Raw genomic sequence first — 16,811 nt, 5'->3', positions numbered from 1 at the left:
TGTTCGTTATATCTTTGTATCCTCATGTATGAATTTGTTGTAGAGGACAGTGAAGATTGATATTTGGTCTCGTTCGTCGTAACTGGCATTTATTTGCCTTGCCGACCATCCTGCTATATCACCACCCATATTCCGAGTCTTCTTTTTACACATTATCCATTGAAATCATTTAGACTTAAATAATTTTGTATAGCAAAAGGTACATACGTTAGCAGATCTCTGTAGTTGTGAGGATGATGATTTCAAATTTGTCGCCCCAGTCTTAGGGTCTGCTTAGGTGGATCTGTGCTGATTGACATACTATTAAATCTGACTCAGCAAATGAAACTCAAATAGTTGGTTTGATTTTCTTGGGTGATGGCAGTGACGATTTGCAAATATTCAAGCTCAACAGACCAAATCACAGGTCTTCTCTCAGGAGTTGTTTTGTATGCCGATTATCCCGCTGAACCGAGCCATCTGATAGCCTTTATTTTTAATCTGCCGTTCATTGTTTGTCTGTCTGTTTCCTTTGGAGAGTGTAGTTGCAATGAGGATAACAAGCTCCCTCTTCTGAAAGCATTGACGACATTGCTGGCAGAATCGAACCAATTAAACATTGCCACCACTGAGCAACTATATCTTTCTTTGATCTTTTTGGCTGTTGTTTTGCTTTTCAATTTAGGTTATCTCTTTGGATTATGAGGAGGTATTGATGCATAATCCAACACTTGATCCGAGGGGTGGCATGAGCTGCCTGTGTGATGCCATCTTTGCAACTGAATCCATTAGAGATTAGTTTTAATTATTTATGTTCTGCATGATTTCGTTGGTATCATGTGATGAAACCTTATTCAATCTTAGGACACCTTCTGACACAGTGCCTATTTTCCTGTGGATGAGAAGGCTTTTATATTCTGATGATACGCCATGTTTTCTTATGTATTTGCTTTTACGATTACACCAGAGACCTGCAAAGTAGTTGAAGCCTATGATGATCAGCTTTATGTTGGAATTACCGTCTGATTCTGAATGACGATATTTTTGCGGCTTTCTGAGGCACAAAACCAATGGCGAATGCTTTTATTTATTTCATTAGTGTTAATTTTGATCAAACTTAAATTATCCCGGTGAAGATTCTTTGACCAGGAAGTGCCGTATGACACTGTAAACAACAGCTGTTTCTTACCACTGCAGGTGTCCTCCTTTGGCTATAACCTTCGTGGTTTGGGCAGGGCTGGAATGTCCATTTGCACCTGGTTTGGTTCTGCTGTGTGCATGATTTTAAATGGGTCTCTGAGGGATTCTCTGTTTGATCTTTTTTTTTTGTTAATTGTAACCTGTGTCTGTATTTTAGTTGGTCATTCTATAGAGCTCGTTATTGTGGTTAAATTATTTTTCCAGTGGCTTTTAAGTTGTCAATATGATTTGGTTAGTTTGGGAATATGGCGATGATGATAAATACAAGGCTTGTTTCTCAAAACATTCGCAGATGCCGCCTAAGAGCTTTCGCCCAGCCAGGCTTGAGAGCTAATGCTGCTAATTCCTTCCTTGGATGTCTGAGCCTTATTAACAATGTCCCTGTGCTTTGTTTTCTTTTATTTGATTTTTTTCTATGTGGGTGCACAGTTTGAATGTTTTAGCTGATGTTCTTGCATCCAGAGTTTACAATGCTCCTGAGATTATTCAGGTGGCGCTTAGAGCACTAATCCGTACAGATGGATGTTGGGTTACGCTCGCCCCCATATTCTAAGCTCTTCTCTTTCTTATTTTTTGGAATTGATCCTTTTTTGGTGCAGTGATTATAGAACATTCCTCGTACTGATGGGAAAATCCCTATGAACGACATCTATACACCCATAGAATCTGAGCACCAATGTGTATTATTATGTTGTTTTACTCTTTGTTTTCCTTTCTACGGCTCCCATATTATGTGAGAGCTAATGCTTTTACCCAGCTGAGCTGTCACCAGTTCATGCGTGGTGCCCTGTTCATTATCTATATAATGTTCGGAGACCGTAGCAATAGATGATCAATCTAAACTCCACCGTGAGTGATTGGCCTTGCTCTGTGTTTGAAGCATTGAAACAGTACCTGGTGAATTGTACATGTTATTGATCTGAATTTCACTCTTTGGTTTCTACAGATGTACATGTTGAAACAGAGATTTTTTAATGAGATTAATTGCTGGTGATTGATCTATGGTCATGAATTTCTCATGTAAATTCCTCTTTCATAATTGGTATTGAAGGGCGAAAAGCCTTTACTCTTTTTCTTTGAATATAGCATAATATTGACTGCGCACTTCGAAAGATGATGGTGTATTCCGAGGATCAGTCCGTTTTTTATTGAATTCGCTGATAGATCTGGATGATTCAAAGAATGATTCTTCCCTGGGTATTTCCCCGGTACCATTATTTAAATTGGAGCTTTTCAATTCCGTTTTTGAGATTGAGGTGAGGGTTTAAGACAAGTTATTGAAATTTGCTGCAGCCTTAATAAACAGAAGGTTTAAACAGCAGCCTGAATGACGATCAAACTGATTAACTATCATTCTGAACCCTGAATGTCCTGAACCTACCCGCCTGACAAATTGCTACTATGATCGGACTATCTGCAATCCATTGGACTTAAATTGCTAGTATGACTAATGATCGGACTATCTGCATCAAAACCGGACGTGATTACAAGCTCGCCCAGTACACTGTAGCCTCATGGTAACACAGCCCTGATCAGTGGCAAAATTGAAAGGTGGTTCCAGCCAGGAAACATAGATATGCTTTCAGCATAAAACACGTGTTTCCAACAAAAAATTGAAATGATTCTAGCAAAATTGGATGTGGTTCCAGCAGAAAATATGTTCGTCCTAGCAATCATTGTTATGGTTCCAACAAAAAAACATGGTTTCAACAAAATTAATTTGGTTCTAGAAAAAAATTGAAAAGAAGTACTCCCAAGGAATTCCAGCAAAAATTCATGGAATAGTTTTGCTCTTTTCGCTGTTGGACGCAATAGTTTCCGCCGCAGGTCGGCTGCTCCACTGCCTTGCATCAACGGGTGCATCTCGCCGCGCCATGAGGGCATGTCATTGCCGGTGGTGTTGCTTAGAAGGGGTGCTGGGGCAGGCCATGGCCGACCGGCACTGCCTTGCGGTGGTAGCAGATCTCGTCGAGGAGACAGGGGTGAAGTGCAAGCGGCTGGCGGAGCAGAGGATCCACTCCCACAAACGTTTTCCAAATTACATTGCGAAAACCACCTGCAAAAAACAGAGCCTATCCAACATTATCAGTCCACCATAACGGGCGGCTGGTGGGTTTTTCTCGTTTCACCTTTTCTCCTGCAAGAGATGACTCAACTACTCATGAACTATTTTGGCATGTACAATGGTGCTATCTTACAGCATCTCCAGCCGTTGGCCCCCCAAAAGGCTTAAAAATTGTTGCCTGGGCCAAGTCGGCTCTGGAGGCGATTGGGTTCCTAGCCGTCGGCCCTAGGCATCGATATTTGCCCCTTTTTTTATGCAAATGTGCCTGTCTTTTCGATATTTGCCCATTTTTTAATGCAAATGTGCCTGTCTTTTGGCCCACACTTGTCTTGATATCGACGCAAATCAGCCCATATTCGCCATGGTTTGGCGCAAATTCAATAAAAGTAATTTTTTTTATCATAGTTCATCACAAATAATATAGTTCAATACAAATTATATAGTTCAACAAATAAAAACTCATATTTCATCACACGTCGAGCTAGGTGTTGCCCTTGAGCCTTCATATGTGCTCCACTAGATCCTGTTGCAGTTGTTGATGCACCTGTGAGTTTCAGATCTTCTGACGCATATTAACTGGTGATCAACTTGCGCAAGAGGACACTGGCTCTTCTTGCTCGCTCTCAATGATCATGTACAAAATAACACAGTGATACGCCTTCAACGTATATATAATTTATGATTGTTCTATGTTGTTATATTATCATTCTTGGATGTTCTATAATTGTTTTATAGTCATTTTATATCATTTTTGAGACTAACCTATTGACATAGTGTAAGTGCTAGTTGATGTTTTTGCATGTTTTTTACATTGCAGGAAATCAATATCAAACGGAGTTCAAACATTGTGAAACTTTTTATGGATTTTTATGGACTAGAAGACCACCAATGGGCCAGAGCAGCACCTCGGGGGTGCCCCGAGGGGGGCACAACCCACCAGGGTGCGTCTGCCCCGAGGGGGGCACAACCCATCAGGGTGCGCCTGGGGGCCCAGGTGCACCCAGGTGGGTTGTGCCCACCTCGGTGGCTTCCCGCACCCCTCTTTACCCTATAATTTCCTAAATATCCCGAAAACCCTCAGGGTTAACCTAGATCAGAAATTCCACCGCCGCAGGCCTTTGTACCACCGAAAATCAATCTAGACCCGTGTCGGCACCCTACCGGAGGGGGGAATCATCTTCGGTGACCATCTTCATCATCCCGGCGGCCACCACGATGAGGAGGGAGTAGTCCACCCTCGGGGCTGAGGGTTTGTACCAGTAGCTATGTGTTTAATCTCTCTCTCTCTCTCTCTCTCGTGTTCTTGAGATGACACGATCTTGATGTATCGCGGGCTTTGTTAATATAGTCGGATCATATGGTGTTTTTCCCTCTCTATCTTGTTGTGATGAATTGAGTTTTTCCCTTTGAGATTTTGTTGTTATCGGATTGAATACTTTTATGGATTTGAGAACATTTGATATATGTCTTCAATTGAATACTCGTGGTGACAATGGGGTATCGTATTGATCCACTTGATATATGTTTTGGCACTCAACTCGCGGATTCCCGCAGTGACACTGGGGTAATCTATGCATAGGGTTGATGCACGTTCTTGTCTTTGTTTCTCCGGTAGAAATCTTGGGGCACTCTTTGTAGTTCTTTGTGTTGGATTGAATATTATGAATCTGAATTTGCTTTGGTGTTATTTTTGTATGAACTCTTGGTTAGATCGATTGGAAAGAATAGTTTCGTGTTATTTTAGTACGAACTCTAGGATAGATTCATCGGGAAGAATAACTTTGAGGTGGTTTCGTACCCTACAGACAATTCCGTCTTATGTTCTCCGCTAGATAGGAGCTTTGGAGTGATTCTTCGTTGCACTTTGAGGGACGGTTATATGATCCAATTATATTAGCATTGTTGAGAGGTTGCACTAGCAAAAGTATGGACCCTATGCCTCATTTTCAAGCATTGCAATACCGCTTTTGTGCCCGTTTACTATTTGCTACCTTGCTGTATTTATTTATTCAGATTATAAAAATATATTTCTACCATCAATATTACACTTTTATCACCATCTCTTCACCGAACTAGTGCACCGATACAATTTGCCATTGTATTAGGTGTGCTGGGGACACAAGAGATTTCTTGTATTTGGTTGTAGGGTTGTTCAAGAGAGACCATCTTCATCCTACACCTCCCACAGATTGGTAAACCTTAGGTCATCCACTTGAGCGAAAATTGCTATTGTCCTACAAAACTCTGTGCTTGGAGGCCCAACGCGAGTCTACAAGAATAAAGTTGCGTAGTAGACATCAAGCTCTTTTCTGGGCCGTTACCGGGGAGGTGAGTGCTTGAAGGTATATCTTTAGATCTTGCAATTGAATCTTTTAGTTTCTTGTTTTATCACTAGTTTGGTTTATAAAAGAAAACTACAAAAAAAAGGAATTGAGGTTGCATCATATTATTGACCATCTTTATAATATATTTTGTGAAAATGATGGAAAATAAAATTGTGCTCAATTGATAGAAGATGAATTCAATAGAATGTTTGGTATAAATGATGAGCATGATTGCAATGTTGTTAGTATGGATTCTTTGAATATCCATGATGCTAATGATATGCAAAGCCATAAGCTTGGGGATGATATATTTGATGAATATGATATTTTTAGTCCCCCAAGTTTTGATGAGAAAATTTATTATGATGATTGCATGCGTCCTATTTATGATGATTATATTGATGAAATTGGATTTGGAGAGGTCATGACTTTATTTAGTGATGAATCCACTATTTTGGATGAGGCTTCAATTGACTATGAGAACAAAGTTGCTATCTATGATGACTATGGTGATGACATGTATGCTATAAAAAATAATGATAACCATGAAAATTGTCATCATCATTTTAATTTTCAATCACATGATAGTTATTTTGTTGAGTTTGCTCCCACTACTATGAATGAGAATAAATTTGCTTATGTGGAGAGTAAGAAAATTTCTATGCTTATGCATCATGAAAAGAGTTCTTTATTTGATAGTTATATTGTTGAATTCATTCATGATGCTACTGAAAATTATTATGAGAGAGGAACATATGCTTCTAAATATTGCAATAATATCAAGTTTCCTCTGTATGTGTTGAAAATCTTGAAGTTATGCTTGTTTTGTCTTCCTATGCTAGTTGATTCTTGCTTCCATGAATTGTTTGATCACAAAATCCCTATGCATAGGAAGTGGGTTAGGCTTAAATGTGCAAGCAATATTCTTCATGATGCTCGTTTTCATGTTTCAATCTGTATCTTTTATGCGAGCATCATTGAATTCATCATGCCAAGCTAAAAGGCATTAAAGAAAATCGCTTATTGGGAGACAACCCAACACTTTTACCTACTGTTTTTGTGTGTCCACATGATTAGGCTACTGTAGTAATCATGTTTTATTGCCTTTCTTTCAATAAAGTGCCAAATAAGACCTTTGGGATGGCTTACGGTTATAGTTGATTTGATCTTGCTGAAAACAGAAACTTTTGCGCTCAGGAAAACAATTCTCATTTTTAACAGAAGCATGATAAAATGCTGATCTTTTTGCAGAAGATTAATAGACAAATTAATAGGTTTTGCTATTTTTTCAGAATTTTTGGAGTAGTAGAAGTATGGTTGGAGTACAGATTACTACAAGCTATTCTGTTTTTGATAAATTCTGTTTTCAATGCATAGTTTGCTTGTTTTCTAATTTTCATGGCTTATATTGCTCAATATAAATTGTGGAAATAATATGCTACAGTAGGAATTGTGTGAGAACAATTATGAATCTTTTCTTTGACAGTACCAAAAGTGAAATGGTTTGCTCTTTATCATACTAACCTATCTCACAAAGTTCCGTTAAGTTTTGTGTGATTGAAGTTTTCAAGTTTTGGGTGAGATGTCGATATGAGGAGAATAAAGAGTGACAAGACCCTAAGATTGGGGTGCCCAAGGCACTCCAAGGTAATATTCAAGGAAGATCTAAGTAACTAAGCTTGGGGATGCCCCGGAAGGCATCATCTCTTTCGTCTCCAACATTATCGGTAACCTCACTTGGAGCTATGTTTTCATTCGTCACATGATATGTGTTTTGCTTGGAGTGTCAATTTATTTTGTTAGGATTTTCTTTCTGTTATTTAGAATAATTTTTTGCCTCTTTTATTTCAATAAAAGTGGCAATGATAGCCTTTTCCATGCTTATTTTGCAAGTATACATGTTGCTGTTTGAAAACAGAAAGTTTACCGTTGTTGCGAACATTCCCTAGAAAAGTCAGAATGTGATAAAATGTTGAAACTTTTTGCAAAATAAGCTATGATAAATTTTATAGTGTGGTAAAATTTCATAATCTTTGGAGTTTAAGAAGTATTGATACTCTTGCATTTTTGACAGTCTGTACTGTTTTGGCAGATTGCTGTTATGTTTGCATTGTTTGCTTGTTTAATGATTCTATTTGAGGATAGGAGTATTAAATATGCAGAGGCATTTAGTATGCAATGTTGAATAATAATTTTAGTGATTTGCTACAGTAGAGAATGATAAGGTTTCTGCATTGGTTTATACTAACTTATCTCACGAGTTATTGTTGAGTTTTGTGTGGATGAAGTTTTTAAGATTTAGGGAAATCGTGAAATAAAAGGAATTAAGGAGACAAAAAAGCTCAAGCCTGGGGATGCCCAAGGCATCCCAAGATAATATTTCAAGAAGTCTCAAGCATCTAAGCTTGGGGATGCCCCAGTAGGCATCCCACCTTTCTTCACCAACAATTATCGGTTAGTATCAGTTGATCCTAAGTTTTTGCTTCTTCACATGATGTGTGCTATCCTTGGAATGTAATTTTATTTTGTTTTGCTTGCTGTTTTAATAAAGTACTTAGATTTGAAAGTTTTTCAATAAAATAGAATCCTTAAATAGTTGCCAGGGAGGCTAGGTAAGCGGCACGCACATCCCGTCAACGAAGCTCTTTTCTATGGAATTGCTCTAGTGCTTCACTTATTTCTTTTTTAGCACGGTGTTGCTTCACTTAAATTAATTTGAGAGAAAGAAATGTTATGCTCATGATCTTCACTTATAGTTGTTTGAGCTTATCAAAAGCACCACATGAACATTAGTCGCAAAGTGATAGATATCTAAGAAGGATATAATAAAAACTTTCATGAAGATCATTGGACAAAATGAACTTGCTTCTTAGTAATAGTTTTGAGATATGATGATGTGATATGTGAGTCATCTTGATGAGTAATTATGCTTTAGTAAGAATATTGGTGTTAAGGTTTGTGATTCCCTATGCAAGCACGAAATTCAATAGTCATGCAATGAAATTATATCCTACTTGTTGTGCATTATTCAGTGTTAATTATGCTTAATGCTCGCTTATGAGATTATTCATTTCTTGGTTGGTCGCTTCTCAATCTTTTGCTAGCCTTCATTTTGCACTAAGTATGATCACTACTTGTGCATCCAAAATCCTTTAAACCAGTTTTGCCACATGAGTCCACTATACCTACCTATACACGGTATTCTTTTGCCGTTCTAAGCAAATTTGTATGTGCCATCTCTAATATTCAAAATAAATTTCACTTTTTTGTGCTTGTACCGCTCGCGAGGCGGTGAGGGGTGGCTAATATTTTCCATGCTGGATGTGTTATTCTCACGATGAGTGTTTATTCACTTGTCATTGCACGAGAGTAAGGCAAAGGTATTAGGGATGCTCAGTCCCGAAATGAAAAGTGAATTTACTTTATGTTGTCAAATAATAAATTCCTTGAAAAGTGTTGGTATGGAAGGCACCCGTGGATACAGTTAGCCATGGAAAGTGAAAGTATGGTGGAAAAAGGAATAAACTTTAATTTTTGTTTGGGAACCGCCTATTATATATCTAGCATGTATAGTGTTGGGAACTCTAAGCCGTTTTCGTTGGTGGGAAAAGTATGCCTCTCAAAATGTTTTTATCTCTCAATTTTCGGTTTGAGCTCTGGCACCTCTACAAATCCCTACTTCCCTCTACGAAGGGCCTTTCTTTTACTTTATGCAATTTTTATTTTTGAATTTGAGTCTCCATATTCTCTTATAAAAGCACCAACTAGGAGGCAGTACGATCGTACTTGAGCATTGGGTGCAGTTAATATGCGAGTGTGTTTCATGAATGGATCAATGGTTGAGCATGATGGACTAGGGATAGCTTATTTTAGTGTTGATATTTCGAAAGACGTGGTTGCTTGTTGATATGCTTGAGTATTTAAGTTATCATGTCAAAACTAGACTATTGCTTTGAACAATATAAAAGTCCAAATGTCCATGCTATAAAGAAAAGAATATGAGATGACATGTTAGGCAGCATTCCACATCAAAAATTCTGTTTTTATCATTTACCTACTCGAGGACGAGCAGGAATTAAGCTTGGGGATGCTGATACGTCTCCAATGTATCTATAATTTTTGATTGTTCCATGCTATTATATTATCATCCATGGATGTTTTATAATAATTTTATAGTCATTTTATACCATTTTTTGGGACTAACCTATTGACATAGTGCCAAGTGTCAATTACTATTTTCTTCATGTTTTTTTACATCACAGGAAATCAATATCAAACGGAGTCCAAACACCGCAAAACTTTTTGTGGATTTTTTATGGACGAGTAGACCACCAATGGGCCAAAGCAGCACCTCAAGGGTGCCTCGAGGGGGGGCACAACCAACCAGGGCGCGCCTGGGGGCCCAAGCGCGCCCAAGTGGGTTGTGCCCACCTCGGTGGCCTCCTACACCCCCTCTTTACCCTATAAATTCCCAAATATTCCGAAAACCCTCGGGATTAACCTAGATTAGAAGTTCCACGGTCGCATGCCTCTGTAGCCACCGAAAACCAATCTAGAGCTATTTCGGCACCCTGCCGGAGGGGGGAATCATCTCCGGTGGCCATCTTCATCATCCCGACGGCCACCACGATGAGGAGGGAGTAGTCCACCCTCGGGGATGAGGGTTTGTACTAGTAGCTATGTGTTTAATCTCTCTCTCTCTCTCTCTCTCTCTCGTGTTCTTGAGATGACACGATCTTGATGTATCGCGGGCTTTGTTAATATTGTCGGATCATATGGTGTTTCCCCTCTCTATCTTGTTGTGATGAATTAAGTTTTTCCCTTTGAGATTTCGTTGTTTCCAGATTGAGTACTTTTATGGATTTGAGAACACTTGATATATGTCTTGCAATTAAATACTCGTGGTGAGAATGGGGTATCGTATTGATCCACTTGATATATGTTTTGGCACTCAACTTGCGGATTCCCGCGGTGACATTGGGGTAATCTATGCATAGGGGTTGATGCATGTTCTTGTCTTTTTTCTCCGATAGAAATCTTGGGGCACTCTTTGAAGTTCTTTGTGTTGGATTGAATATTATGAATCTGAATTTGCTTTGGTGTTATTTTAGTACGAACTCTTGGTTAGATCAATCGGAAAGAATAGCTTTGAGGTGGTTTCGTACCCTACAAACAATTCTGTCTTATGTTCTCTGCTAGATAGGAACTTAGGAGTGATTCTTCGTTGCACTTTGAGGGACGGTTATATCATCCAATTATATTAGCATTGTTGAGAGGTTGCACTAGCAAAAGTACGGACCCTAGGCCTCATTTTCAAGCATTGCAATACCGCTTTTGTGCTCGTTTACTATTTGCTACCTTGCTGTATTTATTTATTCAGATTATAAAAATATATTTCTACCATCAATATTACACTTTTATCACCATCTCTTCGCCTAACTAATGCACCTATACAATTTGCCATTGTATTGGGTGTGTTGGGGACACAAGAGATTTCTTGTATTTGGTTGCAGGGTTGTTCGAGACAGACCATCTTCATCCTACAGCTCCCACGGATTGATAAACCTTAGGTCATCCACTTGAGGGAAAATTGCTACTGTCCTACAAAACTTTGCGCTTGGAGGTCCAACACGAGTCTACAAGAATAAAGTTGCGTAGTAGACATCACACATCAAGTCATGATGTCCCACATTTGATCTTTCGACCAGGTTGAGCAGGGTACCGGACAATAGCAAATCGAGATTGGAGCACACCAAATGCCCGCTCGACATCCTTCCTGCAAGCCTCCTGAAACTTCGCAAAGTGAGAGTTCTTGTCTCCTATCACAGGGTTTGAGATAGTCTTCACAAATGTAGACCATCTCGGATAGATGCCATCAGCTAGGTAGTACCCCTTGCAGTAGTGCCGCCCATTGACCTCGAAGTTCACCGGAGGAGAATGGCCTTCAAAAAGCTTGGCAAAGATAGGGGAGCACTGCAACACGTTGATGTCATTGTGAGTTCCTGGCATACCAAAGGAGGAGTGCCAAATCCAGAGGTCCTATGTGGCCACTGCCTCAAGTACCACATTGCAACCGCCTTTGTACATCCCCTGCTAAGAAAATGGACAGTTCTTCCATTTCCAATGCATGCAGTCGATGCTTCTAAGCATCCCAGGAAATCCTCTTGCCGCACTCTATGCTAGGATTCGAGCAGTGTCTTCAGCATTGGGTGATTGCAAGTATTGCGGTCCAAACACTGCCACTACTGCCCTGCAAATGCCATGCGCCCATAGTCGCCGAGTGAATCACCGTTAGCTCCGTATGCAAGCATCCTCATCGCCGTCGTGCACTTCTAGATTGAGGTGAATCCAAGTTTGCTGGTGCAATCCTTCTTGCACTTGAAGTACCTGTCGAACTCCCGGATGGAATTCACAATCTTGAGGAAAAGCTTTCGGCTCATCTGATAACGGTCCCGAAATACTTTGTCGCCGTGCAATGGAGCGTCGGCAAAGTAGTTAGAGTAGAGCATGCAATAGCCTTCCAGACAATGCCGGTTCTTTGCTTTCAGCCGCCCCGACGCGAAGCCGCCTGGCCGCGGCTTTTCATTGCTCGCGAGCAGGCTGGCGGGGGCGACGAGGACCATGAGATGCTCCTCGTCGTGGACGTCGGCATCGGCTTCCTCCTCCAGCAATGTCGCAAGCGCCTCCTCATCGTCTGAGTCCATCGCCGAGCAGACAAATCGCCGAACACCTAGCGGGCGCGGTGGGAGCAAAGCCACCGGTATACCGCCCTGCGCGGCCGGAGCACCGGAAAACTTGCCCGGAAGGTAGTGGAAGGTTGCCGCGGCGAAACCTTCTATCTTTTTCGATGGGGGAATGGCCCATCTAGCGGTGCTGGGCGGCGTCGGGATCGGCGGGGTGGTGGCTGATACGTCTCCAACGTATCTATAATTTTTTATTGTTCCATGCTATTATATTATTTGTGGATGTTAATGGGCTTTATTTTACACTTTTATATTATTTTTGGGACTAACCTATTAACCCAAGGCCCAGTGCAAATTGCTGTTTTTTTGCCTATTTTAGTGTTTGGCAGAAAAGGAATATCAAACAGAGTCCAAACGGAATGAAACCTTCGGGAGCGTGATTTTTGGAACAAACGTGATCCAGAGGACTTGGAGTGGACGTCAAGAAACAAACGAGGTGTCCACAAGGCAGGGGGCGCACCTACCCGCCTGGGCGCGCCCTCCCTCCTCTGGACCCCTTGTGGCTCAACCGACCTACTTCTTCCTCCTATATATGTTTACATACCCCGAAAACATCCAGGAGCACCACGAAACCCTATTTCCACTGCCGCAACCTTCTATACCCAAGAGATCCCATCTTGGGGCCTTTTCCGGGGCTCTGCCGGAGGGGGCATCGATCAGGGAGGGCCTCTACATCAACTCCATGGCCCCTCCGATGATGTGTGAGTAGTTTACTTCAGACCTTCGGGTCCATAGTTATTAGCTAGATGGCTTCTTCTCTCTCTTTGGATCTCAATACAAAGTTCTCCTCGATCTTCTTGGAGATCTATTCGATGTAACTCTTTTTGCGGTGTGTTTGTGGAGATCCAATAAATTGTGGGTTTATGATCAAGTCTATCTATGAACAATATTTGATTCTTCTCTGAAATCTTTTATGCATGATTGGTTATCTTTGCAAGTCTCTTCGAATTATCAGTTTGGTTTGGCCTACTAGATTGATCTTTCTTGCAATGGGAGAAGTGCTTAGCTTTGGGTTCAATCTTGCGGTGCTCGATCCCAGTGACAGAAAGGGAAACGACACGTATTGTATTGTTGCCATCGAGGATAAAAAGATGGGGTTTATATCATATTGCTTGAGTTTATCCCTCTACATCATGTCATCTTACCTAATGCGTTACTCTGTTCTTATGAACTTAATACTCTAGATGCATGCTGGATAGCGGTTGATGTGTGGAGTAATAGTAGTAGATGCATGCAGGAGTCGGTCTACTTGTCACGGACGTGATGCCTATATACATGATCATGCCTAGATATTCTCATAATTATTCACTTTTCTATCAATTGCTCGACAGTAATTCATTTACCCATCGTAATACCTATGCTATCTTGAGAGAAGCCACTAGTGAAACCTATGCCCCCCGGGTCTATCTTCCATCATATAAGTTTCCAATCTATTTTACTTTGCAACCTTTACTTTCAATCTATATCATAAAAATACCAAAAATATTTATCTTATCATTATTATCTCTATCAGATCTCACTCTCGTAAGTGACCGTGAAGGGATTGACAACCCCTTTATCACGTTGGTTGCAAGGTTCTTATTTGTTTGTGTAGGTACGAGGGACTTGCGTGTGGCCTCCTACTGGATTGATACCTTGGTTCCCAAAAATTGAGGGAAATACTTACGCTACTTTGCTGCATCACCCTTTCCTCTTCAAGGGAAAACCAACGCAGTGCTCAAGAGGTAGCAAGAAGGATTTCTGGCGCCGTTGCCAGGGAGTCTACGCACAAGTCAAGACATACCAAGTACCCATCACAAACTCTTATCCCTCGCGTTACATTATTTGCCATTTTCCTCTCGTTTTCCTCTCCCCCACTTCACCCTTGCTGTTTTATTCGCCCTTTTTCCGTTCGCCTTCTTCCCGTATGTACCTTTCTTTGTGTTTCCATGTGCCTTCTATTTGCTTGCATCTTTGCTTGCTAAAAATCTATTGATATGTATCCACTTAAAGTGTTCTACTTGGATCATCTTCGATCCTTATGCGCTCGTTCTGAAACCCCAACTAGCCTAGTTGATAGGAAATCTTTAAATGAGCATGCTCATTTTGTGCATCACCGTCTGTCTGAAAAAGGGAGACTCTTATGGGATCAAATAAACAGATTGCTATGTTATGCTTGGAATCTTTGTGAAATTTCTGATCTTACTTGTTTCTCTAAGAACCCTAAAAACACCTCCCCTGCCTATGTGAGTTTAATGATAATTAAATCTTATCTTCTTATGCAAAGGGTGTTTATAGTTACTACGATATCGAACAAATTGAAGAATCTGTGCTTTTAAGGGTGCTTATGAAGTTGCTTCTTTGATTGAAAAGTATGATATTACTCTCTACGAATCTGAAAATTTTGACATACTTAAATATTGCTATGAAAACTATGCTCATAATGTCTATGCCAAAGAATTTATTGAAAGAATGACCATTGCTTCGGAAGAAAATAATGATATGCATGAATCTACAGGTAATTATGATTCTGATGATTTGATTGAAAAATCCCTTGATGAACATGATGCTTGCTATTCTTGTGGCCATGATGCCAATATTTATGAAGATGAATTTGCTATAGTTCCTTATGTTAAACATGAGAACGTTGCTATTGCACCCATACTTGATAGTTCCTTCGATGAAAAGCATGATTGTAGTGATGTTATTATAAATTCTCTTAATGTCAATTGTGCTTGTAATATGCAAAACCCTAAGCTTGGGGATGCTAGTTTTGCTATGTCTACTACTTGTTGCAATGATCATGATTGGGGTGATTCTTCTTTTGATCTTGAAAATTTATTTAAGCCCCATGATGAACATGAGATTGATTATAATGTTTGCAATAATATCGAAAGTGGGTTTTGAAGAGTGTCAACTTTAGATCCCACATATTTGGAGAATGTTCAATCTTATGAAGTTTTTGATAAAAGTGGGTTTGGAGAGGTCATAACTTTAGTTAATGTTAATCCCACTATTTTGGAAGAGTGTCAACTTTGCATACATGTGGATCTTGTTAAGAATATGTTTTGTGACAACTATATTGTTGAATTTGCTTATGATCCTACATGTAATTATTATGAGAGAGTAAAATATGGTTGTAGAAATTTTCATGTTACTAAATTACCTCTCGTTATGTTGAGATTGCTATTGTTTCTTTCCGCTTCCTTGCATATGCTAGTTTTTGCTTGCCTTGATAATTTGTTTGCCTATAATATGCTTATGCATAGGAAGTATGTTAGATTTAGATGTGTTTGTCACGTGTTTCATGATGCTCTCTTTTGTGCTTCAATTCTTGTCTTTCGTGTGAGCATCATTGAAATTATCAATGCCTAGCTAGGGGCGTTAAACGATAACGCTTGTTGGGAGGCAACCCAATTTTATTTTTGTTTCTTGCTTTTTGATTCTGTTTAGTAATAAATAATTCATCTAGCCTCTGTTTATATGTGGTTTTATGCTTTTAATTAGTGTTTGTGCCAAGTAGAACTTTTGGGAAGACTTGAGGAAAGTCTTTGCGATCTTGCTGTAAAAAACAGAAACTTTAGCGCTCACGAGATTTGCTGCCATTTTTTTACTAGAGAGTGCTATTTAGTTAATTATTTTTGCAGATGATTAATAGATAAATTCCTCACTTCCAGAAATTTATTTTATAATTTTTGGGGTTCCATAAGTATTCGAAACCTACAGATTACTACAGACTGTTCTGTTTTTGACAGATTCTGTTTTTCATGTGTTGATTGCTTTTTTTGATGAATCTATGGCTAGTAATAGAGTTTATGAACCATAGAAAAGTTGGAATACAGTAGGTTTAACACCAATATAAATAAAGAATGAGTTCATTACAGTACCTTGAAGTGGTGGTTTGTTTTCTTTTACTAACGGAGCTCACAATATTTTCTTTTAAGTTTTGTGTTGTGAAGTTTTCAAGTTTTGGGTAAAGATTTGATGGATTATGGAACAAGGAGTGGCAAGAGCCTAAGATTGGGGATGCCCAAGGCACCCCAAGGTAAAATCCAAGTACAACCAAAAGCCTAAGCTTGGGGATGCCACGGAAGGCATCCCCTCTTTCATCTTCGTCCATCGGTAACTTTACTTGGAGCTATATTTTTATTCGCCACATGATATGTGTTTTGCTTGGAGCGTCTTGTATGATTTGAGTCTTTGCTTTTTAGTTTACCACAATCATCCTTGCTGTACACACCTTTTGGGAGAGACACGCATGAATTGGAATTTAGTAGAATACTCTATGTGCTTCACTTATATCTTTTGAGTTGGATAATTTTTTCTCTAGTGCTTCGCTTATATCTTTTAGAGCACGGCGGTGGTCCTATTTTATATAAATAATTGATCTCTCATGCTTCACTTATATCATTTTGAGAGTCCTTTAGAACAACATGGCGATGACCCACAAGTGTAGGGGATCTATCGTAGTCCTTTCGATAAGTAAGAGTGTCGAACCCAACAAGGAGCAGAAGGAAATGA

At 39.7% G+C, this 16,811-nt stretch overlaps 10 non-coding genes across 10 annotated transcripts; all 10 read left to right on the top strand.

Annotated features, from left to right (window-relative positions):
- Positions 1 to 44: 44 nt before the first annotated feature.
- LOC119296410 lies at positions 45 to 140 on the top strand. The gene has a single exon (XR_005145192.1). It is a non-coding gene; the product is annotated as a small nucleolar RNA Z43 (small nucleolar RNA).
- Positions 141 to 229: 89 nt separating this feature from the next.
- Positions 230 to 316, top strand: LOC119297105. Its single transcript, XR_005145531.1, has one exon. It is a non-coding gene; the product is annotated as a small nucleolar RNA U31b (small nucleolar RNA).
- A 40-nt stretch (positions 317 to 356) lies between these two features.
- On the top strand, positions 357 to 460 carry LOC119296727. The gene has a single exon (XR_005145362.1). It is a non-coding gene; the product is annotated as a small nucleolar RNA Z107/R87 (small nucleolar RNA).
- Positions 461 to 519: 59 nt separating this feature from the next.
- On the top strand, positions 520 to 615 carry LOC119295879. Its single transcript, XR_005144444.1, has one exon. It is a non-coding gene; the product is annotated as a small nucleolar RNA R30/Z108 (small nucleolar RNA).
- A 59-nt stretch (positions 616 to 674) lies between these two features.
- Positions 675 to 768, top strand: LOC119297249. Its single transcript, XR_005145589.1, has one exon. It is a non-coding gene; the product is annotated as a small nucleolar RNA snoR31 (small nucleolar RNA).
- A 42-nt stretch (positions 769 to 810) lies between these two features.
- Positions 811 to 907, top strand: LOC119296616. The gene has a single exon (XR_005145343.1). It is a non-coding gene; the product is annotated as a small nucleolar RNA snoR31/Z110/Z27 (small nucleolar RNA).
- Positions 908 to 964: 57 nt separating this feature from the next.
- Positions 965 to 1,045, top strand: LOC119296834. The gene has a single exon (XR_005145404.1). It is a non-coding gene; the product is annotated as a small nucleolar RNA snoR77Y (small nucleolar RNA).
- Positions 1,046 to 1,103: 58 nt separating this feature from the next.
- On the top strand, positions 1,104 to 1,284 carry LOC119296483. The gene has a single exon (XR_005145251.1). It is a non-coding gene; the product is annotated as a small nucleolar RNA Z112 (small nucleolar RNA).
- Positions 1,285 to 1,425: 141 nt separating this feature from the next.
- Positions 1,426 to 1,546, top strand: LOC119295829. Its single transcript, XR_005144351.1, has one exon. It is a non-coding gene; the product is annotated as a small nucleolar RNA SNORD14 (small nucleolar RNA).
- Positions 1,547 to 1,768: 222 nt separating this feature from the next.
- LOC119297059 lies at positions 1,769 to 1,855 on the top strand. Its single transcript, XR_005145506.1, has one exon. It is a non-coding gene; the product is annotated as a small nucleolar RNA snoR8a (small nucleolar RNA).
- The last annotated feature ends 14,956 nt before the right edge of the window (positions 1,856 to 16,811 follow it).

The sequence above is a fragment of the Triticum dicoccoides genome, chromosome 1A (genome assembly GCF_002162155.2).
Source record: "Triticum dicoccoides isolate Atlit2015 ecotype Zavitan chromosome 1A, WEW_v2.0, whole genome shotgun sequence".
NCBI lineage: Eukaryota > Viridiplantae > Streptophyta > Magnoliopsida > Poales > Poaceae > Triticum > Triticum dicoccoides.
This window is presented reverse-complemented; position numbering and strand designations above follow the sequence as displayed.